The sequence below is a fragment of the Hordeum vulgare genome, chromosome 5H (genome assembly GCF_904849725.1).
Source record: "Hordeum vulgare subsp. vulgare chromosome 5H, MorexV3_pseudomolecules_assembly, whole genome shotgun sequence".
In the NCBI taxonomy this organism is placed as follows: domain Eukaryota; kingdom Viridiplantae; phylum Streptophyta; class Magnoliopsida; order Poales; family Poaceae; genus Hordeum; species Hordeum vulgare.
In genome coordinates this window covers 565946488-565958813 of record NC_058522.1, presented here as the reverse complement: position 1 = coordinate 565958813, position 12326 = coordinate 565946488, and positions in this window count along the sequence as shown.

Here is a 12326-nt window from a genome sequence, read left to right as displayed (position 1 = left end):
AATTCAAAACTTTTCCTACGCATATTCAGATCTTCCTATGGAGAGACCAACAACGAGAGAGGGGTGAGTGCATCTTCATACCTTTGAAGATCGCTAAGCGGAAGCATTGCTAGAACGCGGTTGATGGAGTCGTACTCGCAGCGATTCAGATTGCGGTGTGATTCCGATCTAGTGCCGAACTATGGCACCTCCGCGTTCAACACACGTGCAGCCCGGTGACGTCTCCCGCACCTTGATCCAGCAAGGAGGAGGGTGAGGTTGGGGAAGATCTCCGGCAGCACGACGGCGTGGTGTCGATGGAGAGATGAGGTCTCCCGGCAGGGCTTCGCCAAGCACCGACAGAGAGGAGGAGGAAGAAGAGCAGGGCTGCGCCGAGGGAGAGGGAAAATTGTGTCTCCAAAAGCCCAAAAGTGCCCACTATATATAGGAGGAGGGGAGGGGGTGCCACACCTAGGGTTCCCACCCTTGGTGGTGCGGCATCCCCCCCAGATGGGAGATGCGGCGGCCAGGGCAAGGGGGAGGGGTGGCGCACCCCTAGGTGGGCCTTAGGCCCACCTGCGCCTAGGGTTTCCCCCCTCTCCACCTCCTGCGCCTTGGGCTCAGTGTGGGGGGGCGCACCAACCCACCTAGGGGCTGGTTCCCTCCCGCACTTGGCCCGTCTATCCTCCCGGGGTCGTTGCCCCCTTCCGGTGGACCCGGGGGCCACCTCTAGTGGTCCCGGTGGTCCCGGTACGTTACCGGTGACGCCCGAAACACTTTCGGTGTCCGAAACCATCCGTCCTATATATCAATCTTTACCTCCGGACCATTCCGGAGCTCCTCGCGACATCCGGGATATCATCCGGGACTCTGAACTACTTTCGATAACCTCGTATAACAATTCCCTATAACCCTAGCGTCATCGAACCTTAAGTGTGTAGACCCTACGGGTTCGGGAGGCAGGCAGACATGACCGAGACACCTCTCTGGCCAATAACCATCAGCGGGGTTTGGATACCCATGGTGGATCCCACTTGCTCCACGGTGATCTCATCGGATGAACCACGATGTCAAGGATTCAATCAATCCCGTATACAATTCCCTTTGTCTGTCGGTATAGAACTTGCCCGAGATTCGATCGTCGGTATACCTATACCTTGTTCAATCTCGTTACCGGTAAGTATCTTTACTCATTCCGTAGCACATCGTCGTGTGACTAACTTCTTAGTCACATTGATCTCATGATGATGTTCTACCGAGTGGGCCGAGAGATACCTCTCCGTCATGCGGAGTGACAAATCCCGATCTCGATTCGTACCAACCCAACACACTTTCAGAGGTACCCGTAGTGCACCTTTATAGTCACCCAGTTACGTTGTGACGTTTGGTACACCCAAAGCACTCCAACGGTATCCGGGAGTTGCACAATCTCACGGTCGAAGGAAAAGACACACTTAACATTAGAAAAGCTTTAGCATACGAACAATACGATCTAGTGATACGCTTAGGATTGGGTCTTGTCCATCACATCATTCTCCCAATGATGTGATCCCGTTATCAATGACATCTAATGCCCATGACCAGGAAACCATGATCATCTATTGACTAACGAGCTAGCCAACTAGAGGCTTGCTAGGGACACATTGTGATCTATTTATTCACACACGTATTATTGTTTCCTGTTAATACAATTATAGCATGAACAATAGACGATTATCATGAACAAGGAAATATGATAATAACCATTTTATTATTGCCTCTAGGGCATATTTCCAACAGATAGGAGGTATAGCTCCTCTCCGAGTACTGATTTTCCCCTTGTTTGCGGTGGAGGATGGAAGAGGCCCAGGATTGTCAGCCTGGAGGGCCACCTTGACCTCGTCGACGCTTTCCTGGTAAAATACTATGTCCTCAAAATCGATTGAAAGCTCCGGATCATCATGGAACTTGGGGTCGTCATCACGGGAGTAGTTCTCCAGTTGAGAAGCGGGACACTCAACCATCTCAATCCAACGCCTCCAAGTCTATTAAGAAGAGCAGGGGGTTATTGATCAGTAAAAGCAAGCATGAGGGCGCGACCAAGGGGCACGCCCTGATGGCTTGTGCCCAGCTGGTGGCCCCTCTCCGGTATATTTTTGGCCGAGAAATTCTTAAATATTCTAGAAAAATCTCTGTAAAGTTTTAGGTCCTTTGGAGCAAGTTCATTTTTCTGCTTTTTTCTCGGTTTCCCGATCCAGAATTCGAGTTTCCACATATTTCCCTATCGGTGATGTACCTTGCATATTCAGAGAGAAAAGGCATAATAATTTTATGATAATAATTGATAATGGACAAGATCAACACAAATTTAAATAGTAATTCATGATGCAAAATGAGCTTATCATGCACTTGCACGACATCAACCCGGGCCTCCGACACAACCTTTTTCACAGTCTTAGGAGCAGGGGTAGGAGAAATACCTGCAGATTGCCAAAAAGGCAAGACAAAGGCTATAATCTGACACACGCAAATGACAGAAGAACAAAATCAACATCCTAACATGCCCCGATCGTCGCAACCTCTAGCGGCGGTTCCTGGTTCACACCTATCGACATATGGAGTACTGGACGTGGCGGGTTAGGATGCTACTGGAGTCATGGTGGAACTCCAGGTTGTGTTGAGTTCCTATATAGATTGGGCAGGTTGTGTAGCTTGAGAAGAAAAACGCGGGACTATCACCATGAAACAAAGACAGTACATGGGGGAAAATCTTACCAACCCTTCACAAGGACGTTGTGTGTCCCCGGCGGGTTCACCACTAAGACTTGGACCACCAATAGTGGTGAGCCCCCCCCAGCCTTTAATGGGCTCGTGGATCCTCGGTAGATCATTCCGCTACTCCCTGGCTCGAGCCGTGTTGGAGGATTTTTTTTATTCACGACTCTCTTTAGGCCCGCAAAGGAGAAGACATGACCACTCTCATCCGCAGGCTCCTCCTCATGGGAGGCCTCCTCATCATCGTTCTCATCGTCGCTCTCCTCCTCTTTGTTACCACCATCCTCACTCTCCTCCTCTTCGGGACGTGCAACAAACTCATCCTGCTGCTCCTAAGAGGGCACAACATGCTTCATGTTGGAAGGAGCCTGAAAAACCACGGGACCTCCCTCCGGCACCGACTACAGTAGTGCCACCATCTTCGGGTTCGAGCTTTGAACGTGCAATGAGGGCTCGACAGAAGGGCGGCAAACCTCGTGAACTTGTACAAAGCATAGGGAGGCCAGGAGAAAGAAAGGAGCATTAGAAGTAGAGGCAAATAAAAGTTAAAGCGTCTTACGTCACCCGATGTGTTCCCCACATGAAAGGGCTCCACGACGAGGTCCATAGGGATGTCCTTCAACTCCAAGCCCATCAAGGCTCGTGGATCCTTGGTGGTTTATTTCGCTGGCAGTGCTAAAGTGGCCACTGATTGTGCACGAGAAGCCTCCAAGAGGGCATGAACAACTGCGAAAGCTGAGTAAACTACCCTAGCCAAGATCACGAAGATGTTTGGAGGCGAGAAGGCCTCGTGACTGTGTCGAGCTTTTGCTTGTGAACTACTGGTGTGTTGATCTATATGATTGATGCATGTGAACTTAATTTCATGTTGCAATGACGGAACTGAATTTTTTTTGTGAACTACTTGTGCACTACCTATATCTGATCTATATAATCGGTGCCTGTGAACATAATTTCTATGTTGCTATGAAGATTGCTATATGACTTGATGTTAGCTTGTTTATTTATCTTCGTAGATGAAGTGGTATGTGATGTACTATGGAACGAATACACGGGTCTTATGATTCATGGGAGAAATGCAATGAACAAGTGGATGATTACGAGAACAACTAGTATAAAGTATATAAGACTAAAATAGAAGAAGATGATCGTTACTCCAACTTCGTCTGCAAGAGAAAATCAACTATGAGGGTTACTCGAACTTCGTCCACACAGAGAGAATCAACTACGAAGTACGCACGAACGTGTTTACAAGTGGAAAGTAAAGAATTTGGTAATCTTTATCCAGTTCATTGTCATTATGGTGTTGTTGTTATCATGAGGGTTATTGTTATGGTAAAATGTGTTGCTGCTAATGTGCAATACATCTATTGTAATGCATATGACCAAATACGTTAGTTGTTGTCTAATTCCTGGTTTTGCATTAGAAGCTTTGCCGGCTGGACATATAGTTATAGTGGGTGCCCCAGGTGGCCCACCACAACTAAAAATGTCTCCAAGTGGCGGGCGTCTATATAAGCATGCCACTGTAGAGTCATTGTTAGTAGTGGCGGGAGGTCAGTCACGGGAGCCCCTGAGAGCTTGGCCCACCATTGTTGGACCTTTTGCGCAACCACTGCTAGGCATTCATATGGTACTGTCATGACACACTAGTCAATGTGAGGCCAACGGGCGCCAGGCCGGTCTTCCTCCAAGTTATCACGGGACGAGACGAGACCGGTGGCGATGCCTCAAAATCCAAGAAGCATGTTCTGGAGTTCCAATCCACGAAGTTGCGGCAAATCGGAACCCCATGTTCTCAGAAACCGTACATCAAAACACTCAAAGAGAGTCGAGCTCCGGGCGCAACCGAAGACTTAGCACGATCCAAGGCATGAGTGCAGGCCCGAATCCTCAGGGACCCCACTAGCTATTTTGAATATGTGAAGATGCTACCCGGGAAGACGCACACTTGACATGCCCAAAACCCATTTTAAAGTCGTAATCGAGAGGATAGGTCACAAATAGGTGATCAAGACAAGAGGAGTCCGCCTGGGTTCCCATTTCCCGAAGACCAAGATACTCCAACCCCCAAAACACTCGGCGTAGAGATATACCTCAATCCTCTTTCTAATATATTCACATATCCAAACAGGCAGGATGCAGAGCAAAATATCCCCCTACTACATATTTCTAGTAGGTTGTGGCATCGCTTTTGCTCTTCCTTCGGTCTAGCTCCATGAAAGTGCCACCTATTATAGTAGGCTACTCATATTCAAAAGAAAACTATTTTTTAAGATGCCTACAGTTTTAGACCGCATCGTTCTTTCAGTGCCATAGATAAGGAGTGATAGTGCCTGGTCGGTGACAAGTTTTATGATGATAAGGTTGTGGTGGCTACAACACACTGACGCCCAACAGGGAAGAATGCTCTAACTGTTGTAGATGGTTGTCTTATTAGGATGCGAGGGTGCATCGACTTGACATCACATGATGACGACAACTTGTAATGAGAGAGGAGAGCAGCGATAGAGGTGGGCAGCAACAAGAAGGGAGAAGGTGTGAGAGGTAAGTAAAGGGGACGAGGATGAGAAGAAGAAGAAGCTAGTGACAGAAGGCGACGAGTTTCGGCGCGCTAGGAGATGTGGCACACAAGTAGCAACACAGAGACGGGAGAGCCCTATAGGAAGGACATAATGGACATTTCACTAGAATGTCCACATAAACGTGCATACATTGTGTTAATAATAAAAGGCATCACCACCTCACGGGATATCATAGAAAATGAATTGTCATTCGTACTTGCTTAAAAGCTAAGCTTTGGATATAAGTAATGTCTTTGGAGGCGATGTGAACACGGAAGACCAGAGTTGTGCTCTACTAATTTAGGTCCCGAGTCGACCATGACGTTAATAATTCTGTGACATGTCGGTTCACTAGAAGTACGTCAACACGTTCGTGAATAGACGTTGGATGAGACATTTCTAACCTATAACCACTATAGATACATGCAGACATGTTCAGATCGATAAAGTGAGAATAGTACCGTCGAAATTGCCATGGGAAACACTTGTACTGTTGTACAGTGATGACTAGAACTGCTAGAGACCATGGCAACGTCTAAAACGTAAGAGAGTACTACATCCCGAAAGTACAGAGCTAGTGAATGGTGTGTAGAATACGTTCATTCATGCATGTGTCATGTGGTGGTTTCTTTAATGGAAATCTACGAAGAGAGGATGTTGCTTGAGTTGGGAATGGATATGCTCGTTCTCCCTGTACTTGCTTAAGAGCTAAGTTTCAGACACTAGCTAGCTACCAGTGAGGTGAGTACGTGTAGCCAGGAGGGATAATGTGAACATACAACACTAGCTCGGTCCTCTCCGGCCAATGGAACAAGCGGTACGGCTTCGCTGAGTTAATGGTCCGAGTCACTGCCTACGCACCCACCAAGGGCCAGGGGGAAGGGGCCCCGATTGAGACTAAACAAGTAACATAATGCTCTCCGCATTAGGCCATGAGGCCATGACTCTTCTCAAGTCTTCGACTGTTTGTTCGAGGCATCTACAGAAGTATAACACGCAACCTAAACGTGAATCAATTTGTGGTTGGATGATTAGAGGAGCAATGTCTTTTTCAACCCCTTAGAATTCAAGTCCTGATACTTGCATTATTTTTAAATGCATTTTAGATTTTTTTTCTGAAAGTTTTTGACGCACACTTCGACACCATCATGCGGAGGAGCAATCGGCACCACAGCCGGTGTCGACATTTTAACATTCGTAGGAGGAGCGATACAGGCTCTTGCTCCACGCGCATTACCGACGGATGGAGGGTCAAATCTGCAACCAGTTCGCTAACGAGGAGGTTGTAGCGGCCATCACCGTGGAGAACTTCAACTTCGTCGTTGAATAATGCGCGTTCTATGAGGCCACACGCGCTCGCACCGGACGCAACGCGTCACTATGCGGTCGGATGCAAAGGCGGTCTCACAGACGAGAATACAGGAAACTACACGGTGTTTGCGTTGCCAATTGTGCTTCAATCACGCCGCTACGACTATGAAGCCGCGTCCATCATCGATCTCACGTCCACCAACGAAAGTAAAGTCACGGACTCCGATGAGGAGGAGTAAGGCATGGAAGACTGCGGGGCCTCGAATCTCATGTCCTACTCTTCCTCACCATCAACCGCATCTTTACTTTAAGGGTCTTACGATCGTTGGACATCGACGCGGAAAGAAACGACAAAGACATGGACGATGGAGGGGGAGGGGTGAAGATTTAGACTAGGTTAGGGTCCGAACGCTTTTGTTTAATGAAATATGTTAAAAATATAATCAATTTAAATGAAAACCATCGGTTTACATGAAAACAACCGATTAGTAAAAAATATAACCGGTTTCACACGAAAACAATTGATTTAGTCAGCTGTGTTTGAAAATGTATGGGGACAAGATTGGATGATGGACATCCGTGTTCATATCACTATTTGATATTGTGTCCGTTCTAGGGTCAGCGTTTGAGATGCCCCGGCGGACAACGGTTGCGACGACAGAACCACCTCACGTACAATGTATCATGGGTCTGCCAGAGAGAAACCGCGTTGCAGCTGCTTATATTATAGTAATGCACCCATCGGCGACGACCCCGCTGACTTCTTCATTAATACTCTGGCCCTGCGCAACCGCGTACGTACGTACGTTGGCGTTGATCAACGATCAATTATATCAGCCCAGCCAGCCATGATGTGTGCTCTGACAGGACCATTATGTTTTCTTAATTTCCAATGGGTCAGGCTCATTAAGCTTTGTTTATCACTGGGTACGTAGCAGTTTCAACACGACTTGGGAGGTCGGTCGGTCGTGACATTTTGTTTTTGGTCAAGTCAAGCTATAGCTGCCAATGGACATTATGACATACTTCCTTCGTTTTAAAATTCTTATTTTAGATTTGTTTAGTTATGAATATATCTAGTCACGATTTAGAGAGTGCTTGGATACGTTTTAATCTCATGACTAAAAGTAGTGAGACTAAAACTTGCTAGCATCATCCATACTTGGATCCAAATAGAGACTAAAATCCAGTTAATGAGCATTTATTATGCTCTAAAACCCTCCAATCCAGAACTCGTCTGTGTTAAAGGAGAAGAGTTAAACGAAGAGAGAGAGGACTAATCCACATTTTAGTAGGGGTATCCCTGACTAAACAAATTTAGTCTCAAGACTAATTTTAGCCTCTCTTTAGTCAGGGGTGTTTGAAACTTTAGCCTCTTAAAAAGACTACTTTTAGTCAGACTAAAATAAATCCGTTGGATCCAAACATCCTCTTAGTATTTAGATATACTTTGTAGACAAAACTAAGATAAGAATTTTGAAACGGTGGCTAGACGATCGATGGGGCGACATCAAGTGGTTTTCTATAGTGGAAGGTTGCATGATTGCATTCCATGATTGGCCCGCCCGCCGGCCGTCTCTAGCGGTTCACGTTCACTCATGTGCTTCCAAGTTCCGGGTTCCAACCGCTTTTCCCATAGGCCATAGCTGATAGCTCGTCGTTTCCTGTGTCCAGATGGACTTACAGCGTGCCCGGCCCTGGTGTCTCGTCTCATGCATAGTTTGAGGAAAAACTTGGCTTTGTATTAAGGGATGGAAAAACCCTTCAGCTTCATCGCCTCCAACTCCAAGGCTGAAGCGTACGTGTACGATCTACGGCTCTTAGGCTATCTCGTCGTGAACATTGACAATGGGGTTAGAACGCCACCGAATGATACTTACTCCAACCGTATATCAGTCCAGCCAGCCATGATGTACATATGGTTTGATTGAGCCCTTCTCATATACGATTGGAGAAAACCTTGGCCTTGGGCTACACGAGCTATCGATGGAGAAAAATCCTCTTAACTTGGGACTAGTCGTTTTTCTTATGAGAAAAATCTTGAATTTCAGCACATAGTCTATAGTTCTTCGTCTATCTCGCCGTGAATATTGACAATGGGATATTGGGATGACCTCTCTAAGATATCGTTCAACACGAAAATTTTACTTTAGATTTGTCGGATTTTTTTTGATGAAAAAAACATTTACTTTTAGCACTGTCAAAGTTCAAACGGACATGGACATATAGTCTATGCTCCTCGGGCTACATCGCCATGAATACTGACAATGAGAGGTCGGATGAAATCTCGTATACATGTAGGGTGAAACTAGCATGCACGCATTGGTGTCAAATTCACCAATGATTTTAATTCAATCAATATACAATTAGAAAATCACTGGTATAAACACGCCTTGAACCACTATACTTGGAAGAGCGACAACAATGATTTTTTTCTTAATTCCTCCCTATATAAGTTGGAGTATTCGCATCAGGTCTTGTACATAACACAAGGTTTTATTTTATCATCTTGCGACTCTTGCCATGATTAAATTTGTTAGGTATGATTGTCCAGATGGACGTAGAGCGCGCCCGGCCTGGTGTCTCGTCCCATGCATAGTCGAGGGAAAACTTCGCTTTGTACTAAGGATGAAAAGAAAAGCTCGATAGAAAACCCTCTGGTTCCATTGTCTCTTAAGCTACCTCGCTTTGTGCTAAGGCGGAAGCGTACGTACATGATCTATGACTCTTAGGCTACCTCACCATGAACATTGACAAAAGGGGTTAGAACGCCTCCTGGTGATACTTATGCATGCATGATTGAATTGAACCCTTCTCATGTATGGTTAAAAAAACCCTTCACTTTGGGCTTCTCGAGCTCTTGGTAAAAAACACACTCCTGAATGAGCCGTATCCTTGAATTAAAACTTAATTTTAGACTACTCGTTTTTTGTGGAAAAAAGTCTTCACTTTCAGCATTGTGAAAGTCTTAGCTTTCCACACGTACTCTATGGTTTTTCGGCTACCTCGCCGTGAATAATGAAAATGGGATGACCTATCTCATCGTCGTTAAAGGAAAACTTTACTTTAGACTAGTGAGATTTTTTAATGAAAAAGCCTTCACTCTCTGCATTGTGAAGGTTGAAAGGTACATGCACATAGTTTATAGTCTATGGGTCTTGGGATAGCTTACCGTGAATATTGACAATGAAGGGTTAGAATACTTCTGGATGACCTCTCTTTTGTATTGTTGAAGGAAAACTTTACTTTAGACTAGTCGGTATTTTGATGAAAAAGACCTTCACTTTCAACATTGTGAAAATTCAAACGTACATGCACATATAGTCTATGGTCCTTGGGCTACATCGTCATGAATATTGAGAGTGAGGGGTTAGATGGAATCTCGTATACACGCAGGGGCGAAGCTATCATGCAACCATTGCTGTCAAACTAGTGGTTGCGGCGTCGCCCTGTGACGCCATTTGAGAGGAAGCTATGCACATGTTTCTATTTTTTTAAAAAATGCATGAGGTCCTCGCCTCGATCTAAAAAAATATCTCAGGAAAAAAATCTTACCTTCATCTAAAAAAGGTACAAAAAATACCAACCAGCCTACTAGCAAGCACCATTTTGCATAGCTCTCCGTTTAAAAAAACATGTAGGATCCTCACCTCCATCTAAAAACAACATTTAAAAAATCCTCACCTCCATCTAAAAAATATATTCCAAAAACTATCTCACCGCGACCAACTAGCTTGCGCCATGTGGCATAGCTGGTTGGCCGCCCTTCTCCTGCGTTTAATGGGTTAAATTCACCGTTGATATTAATTCATTCAATATACAATTAGCAAGCCACTCATACAAACACGCCATATGCATGTTGGAGTATTCACGCTAGGTCACGTACAAACAAGGTTTCATTTTATCATCTCATGACTCTTTGCACAATTAAATGTTGCTAGGCATGGCTTGTGCACAACCACTAAAGCAAGCCAGCAAGTGCAAGGTTTTTAAATTAGTATATTACTATATCTGCTAGCACATAAAATGTTAATGTTAGTAATTTATATAATCCTACTCACAGCTCAACGAGACTATTTTACAAATATCATTTTTGGTAAGCCATCAATTAAATTTTATGAGAAGTTCATCAATCATGGGATGATACTTAAAATTTATTCTTAATCGCCATAACTGGGGTTTAGAACCCATGGTTGGTTATTTTGTGTTAAAGTTTATGGTCAATTCCACCTTTTCTTTATGTTGTCCAAATATACAGGTGAGGGGAAGGGACCCAATTCTTCTGTCGGGGTCTAGAGTTATAGTTAGGGTTCATAGTTTCTTTGTCAACGCCGAGGTGACGGCTGCACTGGCACTATGAATTAGTAACCCATGTCCAAACAACATCTCGCAATGCCCTCTACAACAAGGTCAAGGGGCCAAAGGGAGATGTATTCTATCGCTACTCCTATGTGGCAGATCGGGTGTTTCGGGAGACAACCTATCGGATGCAAGGCTCCGGTTTGTTGCTTGGAAGTTTTGCCTTTCTTATTCAACAACATCGAGTGAAGACAATGGTTATGGGGCCAAAGGTACTCAGGTTTGTTCCCCACCCGACGTGCCATAATGATAAGTCCTCCACTATTCGTGGTGGTCCTTTATTCAGATATGGAAGTTTTGATGTGATGACGCATCGACAATCCGTTGATTTGCCTTCAACGACAACGTCGAAGAAATACGATGACATGCTTGTCATTCTTCAAGAATCTCCCCCCCCCCCCCCCCCCCCAAAAAAAGGAAATAAAAAAAGGTAAAACGAAAGAAACAAGTGCACAAAACACCAGGAGAATAATAATAAAAAAAGAACAAAAAAAACATTGAAACCAATAAAGAAACAAAGAACCAAGGAATAAAAGAAGGGAATTGAGTAAGGAAAAACCAATAAGAACAATGAAAGAAACAGAGAAAAACAAAAAACGAGAAGAAAAAAGGGGGAAAAGCAAGAACCTGTAGAAAACCGAATAGAAATGAAGAAAAAAAGAATAAAAAGTAAAGAAGAAAAAGAAAACAAACCAGTATTAAATCTAACGCCGTTTACTTCTAGTAGATCAAATCTTTTGCTAGCTTAATTTTTTTTCTTACTTTATGTGTATTCGCCCACGGGGCTGTAATAATGTAGCACTCTGGCTAGCTGCATATGGTGCGCGAACGGGCCGTTCATCCTCAACCTTTTGGTCGGATGGTGCGCCGAATTTTGTTCACGCGTTGATCATCGGCGATTTAGCTGGTCGTTCAGGTTGATGGAATAAATTTGGTATTCTGGCTCAAAAAATAATTGGATGGTGGCGCAGTGGCTAGAGAGATTTCATATTCGATCCCTCGAGCGTACACAATTTTCACTCTGTTTTTTCTGGAAAAAAATCACTTTAGTGGGCCGCTCCGATACTGTAGCGCTCGGCGCGAGACATAACTCTCATAACAAGGTGGTGACCCCTATCCAATAGTCGGGCCAACGCACAGGGGCGCGAACAACTGGGCCGGTCCATCTCCCTCTTCAGGCAGCTCTGGTTTCTGCTTCATTTTTTTGTCCTTTTTTCTGTTCCGTTTTTTCCTTTTTTTTATTTTTTCGTTTTCCTTCTTCTGTTTTTTTCTATGGTTATTTTGTAGCTAAGTTCACGTTTTAAATTTGTTCTTGAAATTCAGAATGTTTTTCTGATTTTATAAAAATGTTCTAAATTT